At 51.7% G+C, this 18811-nt stretch overlaps 1 protein-coding gene across 1 annotated transcript in view; it reads left to right on the top strand.

The window, feature by feature from the left end:
• slc35f4 (solute carrier family 35 member F4) overlaps positions 1-18811 on the top strand; it is a 350033-nt gene that overhangs the window by 71220 nt on the left and 260002 nt on the right. The gene's annotated exons all lie outside the window — the stretch shown is intronic.

The following is an 18811-nucleotide window of genomic DNA, read 5'->3' as shown; positions in this document are numbered from 1 at the left end:
TGAGGCACTTGCTGTATGAAAGAAAAAGTAGAAAAGTGAGGTGGATGACATTACAGTATAATTTCTGTTTCTGATAAACACATCTTTATTAATATTGTGTTTTACTTTCGAATAGATTTCTGTATGTTGGTGGTAATTGTGAGGATGCGAAAGTGACCAAGAAGAGGAAGACTGAAAGGCAGTACAAAATGGGGTGGGGGAAGAGAGATCTTGGATAAGGGAGGGGATATCTCAAGACACTTGGAACAGATGAGAAATTCTTGGAGAAATGCATCAGGTGAGAAAGAGGATCTAGGAGAAATGGGAAGCAATTTTCCTCATTTTAGAGCCCGGTTAGCATTTAGATCTGGGCAGAAATGGGCAAAGATCCATACAAGTCTCCACCCAAATAGTGCATAAATGTGCATGTCCGAGCCGGCCTTGGACAGGGCTAGGAGTGTTCTGTCTGGGTTCAGCGGGGGTATTTTGTTATGCTAATGATACAGAACTGATGTTAATATGCCATCTGCATCTCTTTCCTAATTTTACATCTGATGCTAGCCAAGTAAAAAGATGCTCAGATAAATAGAGCCTTAAGGGTTACCTAACATCAAAATGATCAGTTCATTTTGTTTCACATGGACACAACCCCTCAACGTGAGACGGCATTGGGCTTGTTGTCAAAGTGACTGGTGGATAAATGATTGCCACTGTTGTACCCATTTTCTTCTCTAGTAAGGAGAATGTACTCATTTTTTTGTGTGATGTGAATAGTGTAATTGGTTTCTAGAGATCAGTATGCATTTATTCGTAGCCAGAGAATCACCTGTAATGGTTTCTCTTCTGGCTCCTGTAACGTTACCTCTGGTGCAACGTTCTGTCTAAACTGTGCGCCGCGCGGGACCAGCCTTTACAATGTGAAAGAAACTTTGAATGGGCCATGCAGCCTGTTAAAGGAACCGTGCACCCAAATTTAAAATTGGGGGAACATTGCTCTGGGTCTCCCAAGGATCTATTCTTGGGCCCCTCCTATTTTTCATCTACATGCTGCCCCTCGGCGACATCATCTGAAAACATAGGGTCAATTTCCACGTGTACGCCGACGACACCCAGCTCTACCTCACCACCACATCTCTCGACCCCTCCACTGTCTCTAAACTGTCAGACTGCTCCAGTACTGGATGAACAGAAATTTCCTCCAACTAAATATTGGGAAAACCAAAGCCACTGTCTTCAGTCCCCGCCACAAACTTCATTCCCTAGACACCAACTCCATCCCCCTCCCTAGTATTTGTCTGAGGCTGAACCAGCCCATTCGCAACCTGGGTGTCATTGACCCTGAAATGGGCTTCCGACCACATATCCACGCCATCACTACAACTGCCTATTTCCACCTCCGGAACATCACCCGACTCCGCCCCTGCCTCAGCTCATCAGCTGCTGAAACCCTCATCCATGTCTTTGTTACCTTTAGACTTGACTATTCCAACGCACGCCTGGCTGGCCTCCCATGTTCTACACTCCAATAAACTTAAACTCATCCAAAACTCTGCTACCCATGTCCTAACCTGCACCAAGCCCTGTTCACCGATCACCCCTGACCTACATTGACTCCCGGTTAAGCAACGCTTCAATTTTAAATTTCTCATCCTTGTTTTCAAATCCCTCCATGGCCTCACCCCTCCCTATCTCTGTAATCATGTCCAGCCGCACAACTCTCCGAGATATCGGTGCTTCACTAATTTTGGCCTCTTGAGTATCCCCGGTTTTAATCGCTCAACCATTGGTGGCCGTGCTTTCAGCTGTCTAGGCCCTAATCTGGAATTCCCTCCCTAAACCTGTCCGCCTCTCTTTCCTCCTTTAAGATGCTCCTTAAAACCTACCTCTATGACCAAGTTTTTGGTCATTTGCCCTAATATCTTATGTGGCTTGGTGTCAAATTTTGTTTTAACGCTCCTGTGAAGCGCCTTGGGACGTTTTACTACATTAAAGGCGCTATATAAATACAAGTTGTTGTTGTTAAAAGAAATGTGACAGGGATAAATTCATGCAACCTGATGACTTGTATACAATTGCTTCAGCTTTTTCAGTCACTGGTTATAGAATCTATAAGTTACTGCACAGAAACACAAATTCACCTCTCTACCTGTCACATGCTGTTTGGAATCAGATTACTCTCTTGGAAAATGAACAGAAAAACATCCTTGTGATAGAAAATAAGAGCAGTGGCTTTGGGCAACAATTCAAGAAATGGGAAGCCACCTGCTGGCCTATTTTGGATTTTGCTATTTATATATTTTATGGTAATTTCTTTGCAGTGTGTGAGGATGAGTGTAAATTAACTGATTACAAATGAAATAATAGACTAGTCATTAGCAAAATAATGTGATTAAACAATTGAACCAGGAGCTGAGAGACCTGACCTTAGACTGTCATAATCTCAATCCTAAATACAAATCATTGGATTTAATGGTTCATTTGTATAATGGGATATTTCAGTAATTAATGTTTATAAATGATATAGGCCAATAATGTGATGGTTGGTGCCCGTAGCACTGGTATGCATCGGGGCCTGAGGCCTGCTGCACATCACATGTGAGAATATAGTTGGGACGCGACTTTGAGGCTGGAGGTCTGTGTACCAGTACTAACAGGTCTATGCACTGGCCTGATTAAGCCCTCAAAAAGTTGTTAATGAGGTCCTTGCCCCATCATACAGTCTCAGCACCCCACTATTCAAAAAAGGTGGTAGAGAGAAAACGGGGAATTACAGACCGGTAAGCCTGACATCGGTAGTGGGGAAAATGCTAGAGTCCATTATAAAAGGCTAGCTGAGGGGGCCCGGCGTTGCCAGGGCAGTTTAGAGGGCCGCGCGGTTGACGGCCGGCCGCTGCCGCTCCCCCGCTCTGTGTCTCGGGCCGCGCGGTTGACGGCCGGCCGCTGCCGCTCCCCCGCTCTGTGTCTCAGACCCGGCCCGAGTGACCCCATCGGCCCGAGTGACCCCAACTCACCTCCCGCTCCGGCGGGCCGCCGCAGCTGGTAAAAGCAGGGGAAAAAATGGCGGCAATGTTTCGGGAGGCTGCAGGATTAGGTCCCGCCCGTGACGCACCGATTGGTCAACCATCAGGTCACTGAACTGTAGGATTGGTCAACCATCACGTCACTCAACGCTAATGAATGGTAGGATTGGTCAACCGCTAATGAGCGGATTTTTGAACATTTTTTGTATACTGTCCGAACAATTTTTGTCTGACCAAAAAGTAAATACGCCTATGACACTCCCCTGATCATCAGCTTTCTTTTGATATATAGGTACGCTCTATAACTTTTGAGTGTATAGCGGACATACAGACAGACATACAGACAGACGGACAGACACCACTATCCTTTTATTATTTACTAACTGGGGGAGCCCGGCTTTGCCAGGGCTGTTTTGGGCCGGGCGGTTTAAATCGAGTCCCAGGCTTTGGGGCCTGTCTGTCTGTCCCTGTGTGAATCTGCTGCCGGGCAACATTTCTACCTTTTAATAACTTCAAAGATGAAAGTGAAAGTACTTATAAAACGTTTTTGGTAAATGTTATGTTATTTTTAAAAGAGATACTAACTTTTTTGAAGCTGGATTAGCAAATTTTGAGCTGGAAGTAGTGAAGCAATGGCTGCCCGATGCCTGAGTTGAAAAGCATTAGTCCCACCCACAGACGCAGTGATTGGCCAACCATCAGGCGACTGAACTGTAGGATTGGTCAATCGTGACGGCACAGGATTGGTTGACCTTGACATCAGTCAATCAATGCTATTAGCAGATAATGAGTTTAATTTTGAAGGTTTTTTGCATAACGCGCGAACAATTTTAGTCCGACCGAAAAGTAAATGCGCTTATGACGGTTCTGGAATCGTCAGCTTTCTTTCGACATAATGCACGTGTAGGTACGCTCTATAACTTTCGAGTTTATTCAAGACAGACAGACAGACGGAATGACAGACAGAAGTATCCTTTTATATATATAAGATATATATAGATGTAATAGCAGAGCACTTGGAAAACAGTGACAGGACCGGACAAAGTCAACATGGATTCACAAAAGGTAAATCGTGCTTGACTAATCTACTGGAATTTTTTGAGGATGTAACTGGTAAAATAGATAAGGGAGAACCAGTGGATGTGGTGTATTTGGACTTTCAAAAGGCTTTCAATAAGGTCCCGCATAAGAGATTAGCGTGTAACGTTAAGGCACATGGGATTGGGGGCAAGGTATTGACTTGGATAGAGAACTGGTTGGCAGACAGAAAGCAAAAAGTTGGAATAAACGGCTCTTTTTCTGAGTGGCAGGCAGTGACTAGTGGGGTACCGCAGGGATCGGTCCTTGGACCCCAGCTATTCACAATATATATTAATGGTCTGGACGAGGGAACTAGATGTAATATCTCCAAGTTTGCAGACGACACAAAGCTGGGTGCTGTGCGGAGGATGCCAAGAAACTCCAGTATGATTTGGACAGGTTGGGTGTTGGGCAGAAGCATGGCAGATGCACTATAATGTGGATAAATGCGAAGTTATCCACTTTGGTGTTAAAAACAAGAAGGCTGATTATTATCTGAATGGCAATAGATTGGGAGAAGGGGAAGTACAACGAGACCTGGGCGTCCTTGTGCACCAGTCGCTGAAGGTAAGCATGCAGGTGCAGCAGGCGGTTAAGAAGGCAAATGGTATATTGGCCTTTGTAGTGAGAGGGTTTGAGTACAGGAACAAGGATGTCTTGCTGCAGTTGTACAGGGCCTTGGTGAGACCACATCTTGAGTATTGTGTGCAGTTTTGGCCGCCTTATCTGAGGAAGGATGTTCTTGCCATGGAAGGAGTGCAGCGAAGATTCACCAGTCTGATACCTGGGATGGCAGGAATGACGTATGAGGAGAGATTGGGTCGATTGGGCTTGTACTCGCTGGAGTTTAGAAGAATGAGAGGGGATCTCATTGAAACTTATAAAATTCTAACAGGACTAGACAGACTAGATGCAGGAAGGATGTTCCCGATGGTCGGGGAGTCCAGAACCAGGGGTCACAGTCTAAGGATAAGGGGTAAGCCATTTAGAAGAGAGATGAGGAGGAATTTCTTCACCCAGAGAGTGGTGAACCTGTGGAATTCTCTACCACAGAAGGCAGTAGAGGCCAATTCATTAAATATATTCCAGAAGGAGTTGGATATATTTCTTAAGGCTAAAGGGATCAAGGGATATGGGGAGAAAGCAGGGACAGGGTACTGAATTTGGATGATCAGCCATGATCGCATTGAATGACGGAGCAGGCTCGAGGGGCCGAATGGCCTACTCCTGCTCCTATCTTCTATGTTTCTATGTAACAGCACTGTTGCATAATGAAGTCAAGCGTAGGTCCCTTGCAGTCAGAATCAGGGGTATTTATAATTGGGAACAAAGAAATGGCAGACCAATTAAATACATACTTTGGTTCTGTCTTCGCAAAGCGGACACAAATAACCTCCCAGAGATGTTGGGGAACATAGGGTCTAATGAGAGGGAGGAACTGAATGAAATCCGTATTTGCAGGGAAATGGTGTTGGGGAAATTGATAGGATTGAAGGCCGATACATCCCCAGGGCCTGAAAATCTACATCCTAGGGTACTTAAGGAAGTGGCCCTAGAAATAGTAGATGCATTGCTGGTCATCTTCCAAAATTCTATAGACTCTGGAACAGTTCCCATGGATTGGAGGGTAGCTAATGTTACCCCACTATTCAAAAAAGGTGGTAGAGAGAAAACGGGGAAGTATAGACCAGTAAGCCTGACATCGGCAGTGGGGAAAATGCTAGAGTCCATTATAAAAGATGTAATAGCAGAGCACTTGGAAAACAGTGACAGGACTGGACAAAGTCAACATGGATTTACAAAAGGTAAATCGTGCTTGACTAATCCACTGGAATTTTTTGAGGATGTAACTGGTAGAATAGATAAGGGAGAACCAGTGGATGTGGTGTATTTGGACTTTCAGAAGGCTTTCGATAAGGTCCCGCATAAGAGATTAGCGTGTAAAGTTAAAGCACATGGGATTGAGGGTAAGGTACTGACTTGGATAGAGAACTGGTTGGCAGACAGGAAGCAAAGAGTTGGAATAAACGGGTCTTTTTCCGAGTGGCAGGCAGTGACTAGTGGGGTACTGCAGGGATCGGTGCTAGGACTCCAGCTATTCACAATATATATTAATGATCTAGACGAGGGAACGAGATGTAATATTTCCAAGTTTGCAGATGACACAAAACTGGGTGGGCGTGTGTGCTGTGAGGAGGATGCCGAGAAACTCCAGTATGATTTGGACAGGTTGGGTGATTGGGCAGATGCATGGCGGATGCAGTATAATGTGGATAAATGCGAGGTTATCCACTTTGGTGGCAAAAACAGGAAGGCAGATTATTATCTGAACGGCAATAGATTGGGAGAAGGGGAAGTGCAACGAGACCTGCGTGTCCTTGTGCACCAGCCGCTGAAGGTAAGCATGCAGGTGCAGCAGGCAGTTAAGAAGGCAAATGGTATGTTGGCCTTCATAGCGAGAGGATTCGCGTACAGGAGCAAGGATGTCTTGCTGCAGTTGTACAGGGCCTTGGTGAGACCACACCTTGAGTATTGTGTGCAGTTTTGATCGCTTTATCTGAGGAAGGATGTTCTTGCCATGGAGTGAGTGCAGCGAAGATTCACCAGACTGATACCTGGGATGGCAGGAATGACGTATGAGGAGAGATTTGGGTCGATTGGGCTTATATTCGCTGGAGTTTAGAAGAATGAGAGGGGATCTCATTGAAACTTACAAAATTCTAACAGGACTAGACAGACTAGCTGCAGGAAGGATGTTCCCGATGGCGGGGGAGTCCAGAACCAGGGGTCACAGTCTAAAGATAAGAGGTAAGCCATTTAGGACAGAGATGAGGAGGAATTTCTTCACCCAGTGGATTTCTCTACCACAGAAGGCAGTTGAGGCCAATTCATTAAATATATTCAAGAAGGAGTTGGATATATTTCTTAAGGCTAAAGGGATCAAGGGATATAGGGGAAAAAGCAGGGACAGGGTACTGAATTTGGATGATCAGCCATGGTCTCATTAAATGGCAGAGCAGGCTCGAGGGGCCGAATGGCCTACTCCTGCTCCTATCTTCTATGTTTCTATGTTTCTAAAACTGGTGCTATATGATTGGCTGGTTCAATCATGTTGGTTCCTTTCCTTAAAGGAGAGCCTATGTAGAAATTGCATCAAGTAGCTGCTTGTTTATTTTGTGGTGTTCTAGGGTTTCACTGTAGTTGATATTATTGAAACTGCACCCCTTCTACCATCTGTGGGTGTTAGCTGACAAAACTGATAGTGACTTTTGCTAACGGCTATCCTTTCCTGTCTGCTGGATCTGGAAGAAGTGTAGGATTGGAGGTGACATGCAATACAGGCTGGCAAGTATCCAAGGTTATTGAAAACAGATGTGCCTTACATGGCCTTGCCCTGCAAAGAACATTGCTGGTGATGAGAGCAAAATTGGAACAATAAATCACCGACTTATGCCGGAGGCCCACCCATTGCGATTTAGGAGGCCAGCTCTCCTGTCAGAAACAAACGGCAGCTGAATAAATATATTTAAATGAGAGTCCTATGTAGTGATTAGGACCCAGATGCTATTTTAGTGGGTATCAGTGCTGCCACCTCTGCTTCCTTAACCAGCCTACAAATCATGGGTGGTACAGGGTGGGAAATAGCCAGTTCCAGCGATATTATATTAAATGACATGCAAATAATACAACCTGGTTCCCAGGCTCCGACTACCTCGAGAACTCTCCGACCCCCAAGAGAACTACACAGCCAAGGCATGAAGCAACCAGCTCCAGCTTTCCAGGCCATCCACACGGCATGCGTGGCTCCTGACAACCCCGAGAACACTCTGAATTGGGGGAAACATTCTATTCTTACACTATAATACAGCCTTGGCTTATGTCTACATATTACGTTGTTGCATGTTTAGCTGAGGCCGCATTTTTAGGTGTTTACCCCGTTTATAATCTTTTTGGCCTTTGCCTTTTTACTACAAGCTTTGTTTATAATACAGTAAGTGCGTAGGCCAATCTTTCTCTTTTAATGTGGTATGTGGTGTCTTGGCAACTAGTCTCTTATCAGGGTATGAGCCTTTTTCTTGGCCTGAGTGTTTCTCAATCTGTGTCCTTGCATTTCCAAACTGTCTGTTGTATACAGAGACAAGATTGGGACTTCCCTTTCCTACACTATTGCTATAACACTAAAAACCTAAGCAAAAGGATTCTGGGTTAGATTGACCATTTAAATCATCTTAAAGTAATCTAACAGAGGCAATGAGAGGGGGAGGTCAGAGGCCTCACCTAAGCTCACAGGTAACCATATCCTTTGTCTTTCATTCTTTACCTCTCAATAACACATGTGCACACAGGCATAAATTGCAGCATAACACTATAATGTTGCGGTAATTACAACCATCATTCTAAACCATGTTCTTCTTCTGATCACATAGGTGTTTAAGAGGCGGTTACAGAGGCTAGAGTCTGCCCTGAGCCAAGTACCTCACAGGACCCTGTATCACGTACTCCTATATACTACAAGACGGATACATCCACTTTAGGGCCTTCAGTTAGTAATTTGCAGGAGGGAGCATTTGGTGAATTATTGATCACAAGTGAGCTGGAGCAGGTGGCGATGGCAGCTGGAAAATGCTATCTTATTGGCTGAAGGGTCAGTCAATACCCCAAAGACCCATATTCAAAAACCTCATCATGCCTAGCTGGGTATGTCAGAGTTCTCCTGTTTTCACTGCAGAGACGGTGACTGAGCTATGCCATCTGCTGCAAGCTGATTTGCAAATAACTTCAAGGACTGGCTTGATTCCCAGAAGCCGTGAAGGTTACAATGACATTAAATTCTATGTAACAGGTTCCTTCCAGGCCTGTCTGTGGTTCATACCTGACGATGCCCAGCTCTACCTCACCACCACTTTGCTCAGCCCCTCCACTGTCTCTAAATTGTCAGACTGCTTGTCCGACATCCAGTATTGGATGAGCAGAAATTTCTTCTAACTAAATATTGGGAACGGTCTTCCCAGTATTTGAATCGCTGCACTATTAGTTGCTATGCCTTCAGCTGCCTAGGCCTTAAACTCTGGAATTCCCTCCTTAAACCACTCCTGTAGTGTCCGCGCCTTAATAATACACGGACTGCAGGAGAACAATAAAACAGGTATTTACTGAACAGAGGGTACTCTTTTATTTGAACCCAAAAAAAAACCAATTCGACTGTAAATAAACAAAAGTTCAACTAAAGCTTAACAAATCAAATTAAAATTTGGTTTTCCGTGTTGATGATGCACTCCAGTCCCCGCGGCGCCCACCGGTCGCGGAAATACTCAAGCGCACTGGCGGCCACCGCGTGCTCCATCTCCAGGGCCACCCGGGCGCGAACATGGCCGCGGAAGAGATGCAGGCAATCCGGCTGGACGACCCCCTCGACCGCCCGCTGCCTGGACCAATTGATGGCTCTTTTAGCCAGGCCCAGGAGCAGGCCCACAAGGAGGTCCTCCAACCTGTCCGCTCCCCTCCGCACCGGGTGACCGTAGATCAAGAGCGTGGGACTGAAGTGCAACCAAAAATTGAGGAGCAGCCCCTTCAAGTAGTGAAAGAGGGGCTGCAACCTCTCACAATCCATATAAACGTGAAACACGGACTCCTCCAGGCCGCAAAAAATGCAGGCGGCCTGGGAGTCCGTGAACCTACTTAAAACCTTATTGCACGGGACCGCTCCGTGCAACACCCTCCAGGCCAAGTCCCCGATGGAACAAGGGAGGACTCCCGCATAGAGAGCCCTCCATTGGGGACCTCCGCTACCGCCGGTCGGCAAAACGCCACGCCAAGGCGTGTCCGGACGGTAGACGAAGATGGCAAAGTGGAGAGTGTGCAGGAGCAGCCCGTACAGGAAACCCCTCCGCGCGGAATGAAAAGGCACGGAGGGTATTTCCTCTAGACGGCTCAAGTTGTGAGGCGCCAGTTCCCGAGGGGAGTTTCGGGGCCGGGCGCCGATGAGGAATTCCGTCCGAACGGGGGTAAGCTCGGACGGGATCGCCCCACGTGCTTGAGCCGCCTCGATACACCTAGTGGAGTCGGGGCCCAGTGCCGCTTTTACCGATTCGATGGTTTCGACCGCGAGCTGGATGTTGGCCCAGGACAGGCGCCGCGCCAGCTCCTCCGGCGCCATCCAGCCCGCTCCTCCGCCATCGAGCAGGTCCCCGACTCTGGTCACCTTGCCAGCCACAGCCCTACCCTCCGCCAGCCGCCCGAACCCGTGTTCGTGGAGGTGCGGATTCCTGAGCAGCGGCTCCCGAAGGAGAGCCGCCGCTCCTGACGGGGGAGAGCTCCGCCTGGAAGCGACGTAGTTCCAAACCCATAGTAGTTCCTGGTAGAAGACAGGCAGCTCCCGCAGGCCGGCACGCCTGCTGCCCACTTTCGCAAACAGGAGCTGCGTGTCGTAATTGAGGCCATGCAGCTGGCGGAAGAAAAACGTCGCCAGCGCACACCATCTCGGAGGATTCTCGACGTACAGGCATCTCTGCAGCGTCTGAAGACGGAAAGTCGCAGCCTGGGTGCGAAGGCACACCAGCGCCTGACCGCCCTCCCTAAGCGGGAGACACAGAACCGCGGCAGAGACCCAGTGCTTCCTTTTGTCCCAGAAGAAGTCGATGAGCTTCTTCTGAATCTTGGCGACAAACGCAGGGGGAGGGATCAAAGTGACCAACCGGTACCACAACATGGCGGCCACCAGCTGGTTTATGACCAGCGCTCGACCCCTGTAGGACAACACTCGGAGCAGTCCTGTCCAGCGTCCTAGGCGAGCGGTGACTTTGGCCTCCAGCTCTTGCCAGTTCGCCGGCCAAGCGTCCTCGGCAGGGCTAAGGTAGACTCCCAAATAGAGGAGGTGCGTGGTGCTCCAGGCGAAAGGCCTGAACTCCTCCGGCAGGGAGTCCACCCGCCACTGACCCACCAGGAGTCCGGAACATTTCTCCCAGTTGATCTTGGCGGAGGATGCGTCCGAGTAAATCTGCTGGCATTCCCGCATCCTCCGCAAGTCAGCGGGATCCGTGACCGTGAGGAGCACGTCATCGGCGTAAGCCGAGAGGACCACCTCCACGCCCGGCCCTTGCAGAGCCAGTCCCGTCAACCTCTTCCGCAAGAGGCGCAGGAAAGGCTCCACGCAAATGGCATATAACTGACCGGACATGGGGCATCCCTGACGCACCCCCCTCCCGAAGCGAAGGGGCGCCGTCAAGGACCTGTTAACTTTAATCAGACACTCCGCGGCGGCGTACAGAAGTCGGATCCGGGCGACGAAATGCGTCCCGAACCCGAATGCGCGCAGAGTCCCGAAGAGATACTCGTGATCCACCCTGTCGAACGCCTTCTCCTGATCCAGGGAAAGGAAGGCGACCGACAGACCAGCCCTCTGGGAGTGGTGGACCAGGTCCCGGACCAGATGGATGTTATCGTGGATGGTCCGGCCCGGGACCGTGTAGGACTGGTCGGGGTGGATCATGTGGGCCAGCACGGTGCCAAGGCGAGCAGACATGGCCCTGGCAAAGATTTTATAGTCCGTGCTGAGGAGGGAGACCGGGCGCCAGTTCTTAAGGAGGTGGAGATCGCCCTTCTTAGGCAGCAGGACAATGACCGCCCTGCGCCAAGAGAGGGGCATCTCCCCGGTCGCCAAACTTTCCCCCAGGACCCGCGCGTAGTCGCCCCCCAAGACGTCCCAGAACGCCCTGTGGAACTCCACGGTCAGCCCGTCCAGCCCCGGGGACTTTCCCCTAGAGAGCTGGCGGAGGGCGCCGGTCAGCTCCGCCAGACTTAGCGGAGCGTCCAATTTTTCGGCGCCCTCCGGGCCAACCTTCGTCAGGTCCTCCCACAAAACTCTGCGCGCATCCTCGCTGGACGGATCCGGAGAGAACAGAGCCCCGTAATAGGCGCGGGTCTCCGCGCTGATTCCCTCCGGATCCGAGACCAGAGATCCGTCGTCGGCCAGCAGCCCCAAGAGCTGCTTACGGACCCCCCGTCTTTTTTCCAGCGAGTAGAAGAAGGGGGAGCCGCGGTCCAGGTCCCGCAGGAGCTGGATCCGCGACCTCACGTACGCGCCTCGGGACCCGACGAGCTGCAGGTCCTTCAGCGCGCCCTTCTTCTCTTCGTACACCTTCCGCAGGGCCGGGTCCTCGACGACCTGACCGAGACGGGACTCCAGGTCGAGCACCTCCTTCTCCAACCGCCCGACCCGGGCCTCCCGCCTCTTGGTCGACCCCTTCGCGTACTCCTGACAGAAGAGACGGATGTGAGCCTTGCCCACATCCCACCATAGCCTCAAGGAGGGGAAGCCCCCCTGCTTCCTTCTCCAGTCGGCCCAGAATCGACGAAACGAATCCTGGAACCGTGCGTCCTCCAGCAGCAGGTTGTTAAAATGCCAGTACACGGACCCCCCCCGCGCGCGCAGCGGAGCGAGCTCTGCCCACACCAGGTGGTGGTCCGTGCACGGCACCGGCCGCATGGAAGCTGCCGGAACGCAGGAGACGAACGCCCGGGAAATGTAGAGGCGGTCGATTCTGGACCTTCCTCCCCCAGACCTCACGCTAGTGAAGGCGCTGGAGTCGGGGTGAAGATTTCGCCAGACGTCCACCAAGTCGAAGGACCCAACCAGGTCCCTCAACTTCTCCATCGCCACCGGGCTTCGCGGGGGACCCGAACGGTCCCTCGCCTCGAGGGTGCAGTTAAAATCCCCCCCGAGGATGACGCACTCGCCCACGTCGATGGAGCCCAAGAGAGCGGACACTTCTTCGAAGAAGCGCACTTGCTGCGCACTGGTCTGAGGGGCGTACACGTTCACTAGATGGAGCGGCACGCCCCCCAGGCGAACAGTGACATGGAGCAAGCGGCCCGGCACGTGCTCCTTGACCCCCAAGATCTCCGGCTGAAAATGCGGGGCCAGCAAGATAGCCACCCCGCTGGAATTGTTGGAGAGGTGACTCATGCTGACCCCTCCTTGCCACTCCAGGAGCCACGTGGCTTCGTCTCCCGGAACGGTGTGGGTTTCTTGCAGGAAGCACACCGCATACTTCCCGTCCCGAAGGACCGAGAAGTTATTGAATCTGCGGCGCGCCTCCCTGCTGCCGTTGATGTTGAGGCTGGCTATGGTTATCTTCATGTCAGAAGCATAGTGCAACCTCTACCTACACCTAACGGGGCGAGGAAGCGCAGCCGCTGGTCCGCCGCCACTTCCTCAGCAGCCCAGTGAGAAACGTTGTGAGCCGACGCAGCTCGAGCGGGTTCACACCCTCGTCCGCGCCCAAGATCTTAACGGCGGCGCGGACGGAATCGATCAGCAGCGCCAGCTCCGACCACCTGTCGAGGGCCAGCCGGACCTTATTGCGCTGACCCAGGCACGTGGCCATAAAATCCCGGAGTTCCCTTACGGAAATGAGGGGAGACTCGGCAAGGGGCACGAGGTCATCCATCGCCACGTCGGCGCTGGAGTCCGAATCGTCCTCCGTGCCCATCACCGAGTCCCCATCCTCCTCCAGGGGGTCGTCACCAGCGGCCGACCCGTCCGCCGCGCAGTGCGAAGCGAACGACTCGGCCGCGCCAGCCAGCCCCGCCTCCGCCCGGATCCCACCCCCAGGATCGGCGGCAGAGGATTTCTCCCTGGGCTCCTCTAGGGGTGCCGGGCCAGAAGACGGCGGCGGTTCAGAGCTCCCCTCCGCCTCAGACGCCGGAACGACCGGAGAAACCGGGGAGAGAACAATTTCCAGCTCCTCCAGTACGTCCGGCACCAGAGACGCAGCCAGGGGGCCATCCTCCTCCCCGCCACCAACCTCCGACCCAGCGGACGGGGGGTTTTGAATTAAAAGCTCTACCAGGACGAGCATCCCCTGGGAGACGTCCGGGTCGCATTGGGTGAGCTCATTATCCTCGAGCTCGCCCGACCCAACCCCCAGGCTGCCCGACCCGGCGAGGGGTAACGACACCGATAAAAGGTCAACTTCAATTACTGCCGCGGGTTGTTCCGCAACCCCCCCCACGGGCAGGGTCTCATCCCCATCCCCGGGAGGCACGTGCTGGACAGACACATCTGCCTCAGCCTCCCGAGGGACAGGCGACCCCTGCCGATCGCTGGTGATGACGACAGCGCTGGGGGGGTGGGGGGGCGCAGTACCCGCGGCGGGCGATGACTCCCCCTGCTCGGAGGGACCTTCCTCCTCCCGGTCCTCCTCCTCATCCAGGGGGTCGCGCCTTCTTTTTAGCACGGAAGGAGCGAGGGAGACCTCCATGTCTGCAAAGGCCTCCTCCTCGACTCCCTCCGGCGGAGCAGGTTTGTCGGGTTCCTCGGGCCCGAGCCCGGCCGCAGGTATTGGCATTACCGCTGCGGCGGTTGCGGCCACAGGCTCGGGCACGGGGCCCCTCCCGCTCGCATCTGCCCTGATCAACTCCGCGAGGAGCGCGGGTGTAAGGGGCTCAAGGGGCAAGGGCTCACCATCCACGGGGGGACCTGCCCTAAGGTGCTTCTTTTTTCCCCGCGCCTTCTTTCCGGCCGGGCACGCTCCCTCCCCCCCCGCCGGAGGCCTTGGTGGCATCGGCCCCCGACGTCAACCGCGCATCAGACGTACTTGACGCGCGGGCAGATCCGGGGGGAAGGGCGGCGGCGGCGGCGCCAGCCTCGGCCGCATGAGATGATCCGGCGGCCTTGGAGGCAGGGCAGTTCCTCCTGATGTGCCCCACCTCCCTGCAGGCATGGCACCTCACACCGTCCGACGTCCAAAAGGCGCGGTAGGCGGTCCCCTCGTGGAGGATGACGAACGCCCCTTCAGTGTCCTCCTCCCGCGCCAGCTGGATAAACAGCTGGCGCCGGAAGGAGAAGACGTGGCGAAGGCTGGCCTCCCGGAAGCCGAGCGGGATGGGCGTGATCCCCGACCTCACCTCCCCAAGTTGTCGCAAATGGGGAAGGAGGAGCTCACCAGGAACATAGGGCGGGACGTTGGAAATAATGATCCTCTGCGCGGTGGCCTCGAGAGGATCCACCGGCAGGAAGGTCCCGCCCACGGTGAGCCCCTTGGCGACAGCCAGGGACACCGCCCGCTCCGACCCCAGGAAGAACACAGCCTTCCCATACATTTTCGAGGCCGCGACGATGGCTGAGGGGCCGACAACCCCAGCCATGGCCTTGACGCAGGCCTCGATGGTCATAGTGGGGTGAGTGTAGCTCTTCACCCCAAGCTTTTTTGTTATTAATCGAAAAGGTGACGAGGCAGCAGGAACAGCGGGAGCAGCTGTGGCTGTGGCTACCACTCTCGCATAGGTCCCGGCTGGCCCCGCCACCGGCGAAGACGCAGTCGCCATTCTGGGGTGCTTTTTTTAAGGGCTACACTCACCCCAAGTCACAGGCCTGAAGGTGTTAATGGCCTCGGTGTATATATATTTTTTTGTCCTCTATTGAGCAGAGGGAGCTGATTAAAATGAGGACACACCTCTCTCCTTATTGATTTAAATTGGGAAAGGAGCCCTCTCCCCTCTGCTCAATTGGCAATTAATAAAATAGATGAAACTAAGGTGCCTTAGAAAGACAGGCAGAGAGAGACAAAGAGAGAGAGAGAGGTGGGGGGGTGGGAAGGAGGGAGGCCGCAAAGGGCAGTGTTGCCACTCAGGATGGTGGGTGGGTGTAGGCAGGGTTGCACTCTCCGATGGAAAAAGTCTTTGGTGATGGTGGTCTTCTGGCAGGGGGAGAAGACGTCTTCACCTGGAAAAGCTGGAGAAGCCCAGGCTTAGTCCTGCAACAGGTCTTAACGATGTAATTAAATTAAATTAAGGACTTCACCTTGGGCAGCTCCAAGCTCTCCCAGGGCAGGCAATAGAAGGGATGCTAATTAGTGGTGTGTGTGGCCTAGCTTTTAACAAGAGCACACACACTGCACCCCTTGATGATCCGGCCTTGCTTCTTCTTTTCTCCCCCCACCTAAAATACAAAGTCTTGGGAGAGTGCCCCAAATAACACCCACCTGTAGATGTTCCGGATGAAGTTTTCTTCCCTCCTTTCAAGCAGTTGGTTTCTCTCCCCTCTCTCCCTCTCCTGAAGTGGAGGCCAAATTGGGGAGGCAGTGATAGAAAGGCCTCTCCCCTGGTTGATGTTGATGTAGGCCTCCTTTCTCCTTCTCCTCCTCTGTCCTCTCTCTCCAGGCACCTCAGTTGATGTAATGATGGTGGAGTTGGTGGTGGTGGTCCAACGTTCTCCTCCTCTTCCTGGTCAGGGGACCACCACTTTAATCCACTCTCCAAAGTCTGGCTGCTCCCTCTGCTCGTGCTTGCAGCTGAACAGAGGGTAACTTAAGACTGAAGTACAGAAGCCTGCTATGGCTTTATATACAGGGGTGGTCACTGCCAGTACTGCAGTATAGAATCAGTTCTTCTCTTAAAGGTACATACACAACAATTCCTCCCCTTTTAGATAAACAGTACATAACATTCATTTAACAACTAAATAATAACTAATTACAATTACAATTTTCTCTGTACTATATACATCAACTGAAATAATCATTTATAAGTTCAGTCTTTGAGGAGGCTTCCTGATCCTGACTGGATAGCGCCTTTCTCGAGTATCCTGTTCTTGTGGCGGAGTTGATTCTGGCTCATTGTCATTGGTTGGTTCGTCAGCTTCCAATACCACTGCTTCTGAGGTAGACGCAATCTGTACTTCGGGTTGATTACCAGGTGCACCTGCTCGTGGTATGGGTTTGGCTTGTTCCTGTGACTCTAGAATCTGGTCAGCATGGCGTCTCACGATGCTCTCTCCAACGTCCACTGTGTACATTAGTGGTCCCTGCTGTGTGCATATCGTTCCTGGCTGCCATTTTTCTGTTCGGTAGTCGCGGGCCAAGACTGGTTGCCCTATCTTGAAGCTCCTGGTTGGCTTCTCATTTATGTGCTGGAATTGCTTATCCTCAACATCTCGTCTTATGTTTGGCTTGAGCAAATCCAGGCGACATCTTAGCCTTCGGTTGAAGAACATTATAGCTGGAGCTTGGTTGGTGACTGCATGTGTCGCATTCCGGTAAGCAAACAGAAATTATCCATCTTGTGTTGTAGTGGTATGTCGTCGTTATACATTGCCTTTATTGCCTTTTTAAAGGTCTGAACAAACCTCTCAGCCAATCCATTTGTGGCTGGATGATATGGGGCAGATGTGTAATGTTTCACCCCATTATTCCTCAGAAACCTCCGGAAATCCTCTGACACAAACTGTGGCCCATTGTCGGAACAAATCTGTTCTGGCAAGCCATTCCTGGTGAAGATGGTCCGTAGGACTGCAATAGTTTTCTCTGTGGTGGTGGAGGACATTTTGATGACCTCTGGCCATTTCGAATGGGCATCCACAGCGATTAGGAACATTGAGTCCATAAATGGACCAGCAAAATCAATGTGTACCCGTTGCCATGGAGATGAGGGCCACTCCCATGGATGTAGCGGGGCCTGTGGTGGAGCGTTTTGGACCTTCTGGCATCCTGTGCATCTCTTGGTCATATCCTCGATTTCTTTATCGATTCCCGGCCACCACATAAACGCCCTGGCTAGGCTCTTCATTTTTACCCCTCCCAGATGACCCTCATGAAGCTCATTGAGCACTCTATCTCTCAACTTGGGTGGAATTACCACTCGGGATCCACACATCAAGGTCCCCCGGCACACTGACAGCTGTTCTCTCCTTGGCGAGAATGCTGGCAACAGTGAGTCGCCATGTGCTGGCCATCCCTTCACCGTCAAATCATAGACCCGAGAGAGTGTTGGGTCATTTCGGGTTTCCTTCTCTATACTTGAGTTTGTAACAGGTAGACATTCGACTATGGTCGCGTGGAATATCTCAACAGGGTCCACTGCAGGTGCTTCCTCTACCATAGGCAACGGTAGGCGCGACAGCCCATCAGCGTTTCCATGCTGTTTCATACCCTTGTACTCTATGTCGTACTGATGTGCCCCTAGAAAAAGTGACCACCTTTGCAGCTGTTGCGCCGTCATCACCGGAACGCCCTTCTTCGGGTTAAAAATGGAGACCAGGGGCTGATGATCAGTCAGTAGGGTGAATTTCTGCCCATGCAGATAGTGATTCAACTTTTTCACCCCCACACCAGGCTGAGGGCCTTCCTGTCAATCTGGGCGTAGTTACGCTCGGCTGAGGTTAACGAGCGCGACGCAAAGGCTATTGGCCTCTCTGAACCATCAAGGAATTTGTGTGACAGCACCGCTCCAATGCCGTAGGGAGACGCATCACATGCTAACCGAATCGGTAGTGTTGGATTGTAGTGGGCCAATACTTCTTTTGAAGTGATTAGGCATTTACATTTCTGAAAGGCACGCTTACACTCATCACTCCATTTCCATGTTACTCCAGTTTGCAGCAGGGCGTTCAGTGGGTGCAGAATTGTAGATAAATTCGGCAAGAGCTTATGGTAGTAGTTCACCAACCCGAGCAACGACCTCAGTTGCGACACATTTTCCGGTGCTGGAGCCTTGACTACAGCCTCAATCTTGTCTGGCGACTTATGCAACCCTTCCTCATCAATCATGTGGCCACAATACGAGATTTGTCTCCTGAAGAACTCGCATTTGGGGCGGTTGGCTCGTAGCCCATATTCCTGTAATCTAGTGAGCACCTGCTCCAGGTTGGCAAGGTGTTCACTGTCATTTTCGCCCGTAACCAGGATGTCGTCCAAATAACACTGGGTCCCCGGGATCCCTTGCAGGACTTGTTC

This window comes from Somniosus microcephalus, chromosome 12 (assembly GCF_052327205.1).
Source record: "Somniosus microcephalus isolate GS21.2 chromosome 12, FLI_Smic_1.0, whole genome shotgun sequence".
Lineage (NCBI taxonomy): Eukaryota > Metazoa > Chordata > Chondrichthyes > Squaliformes > Somniosidae > Somniosus > Somniosus microcephalus.
The sequence above is the reverse complement of the archived record's forward strand: the minus strand, read 5'-3'. Positions and strand labels throughout refer to the sequence as shown.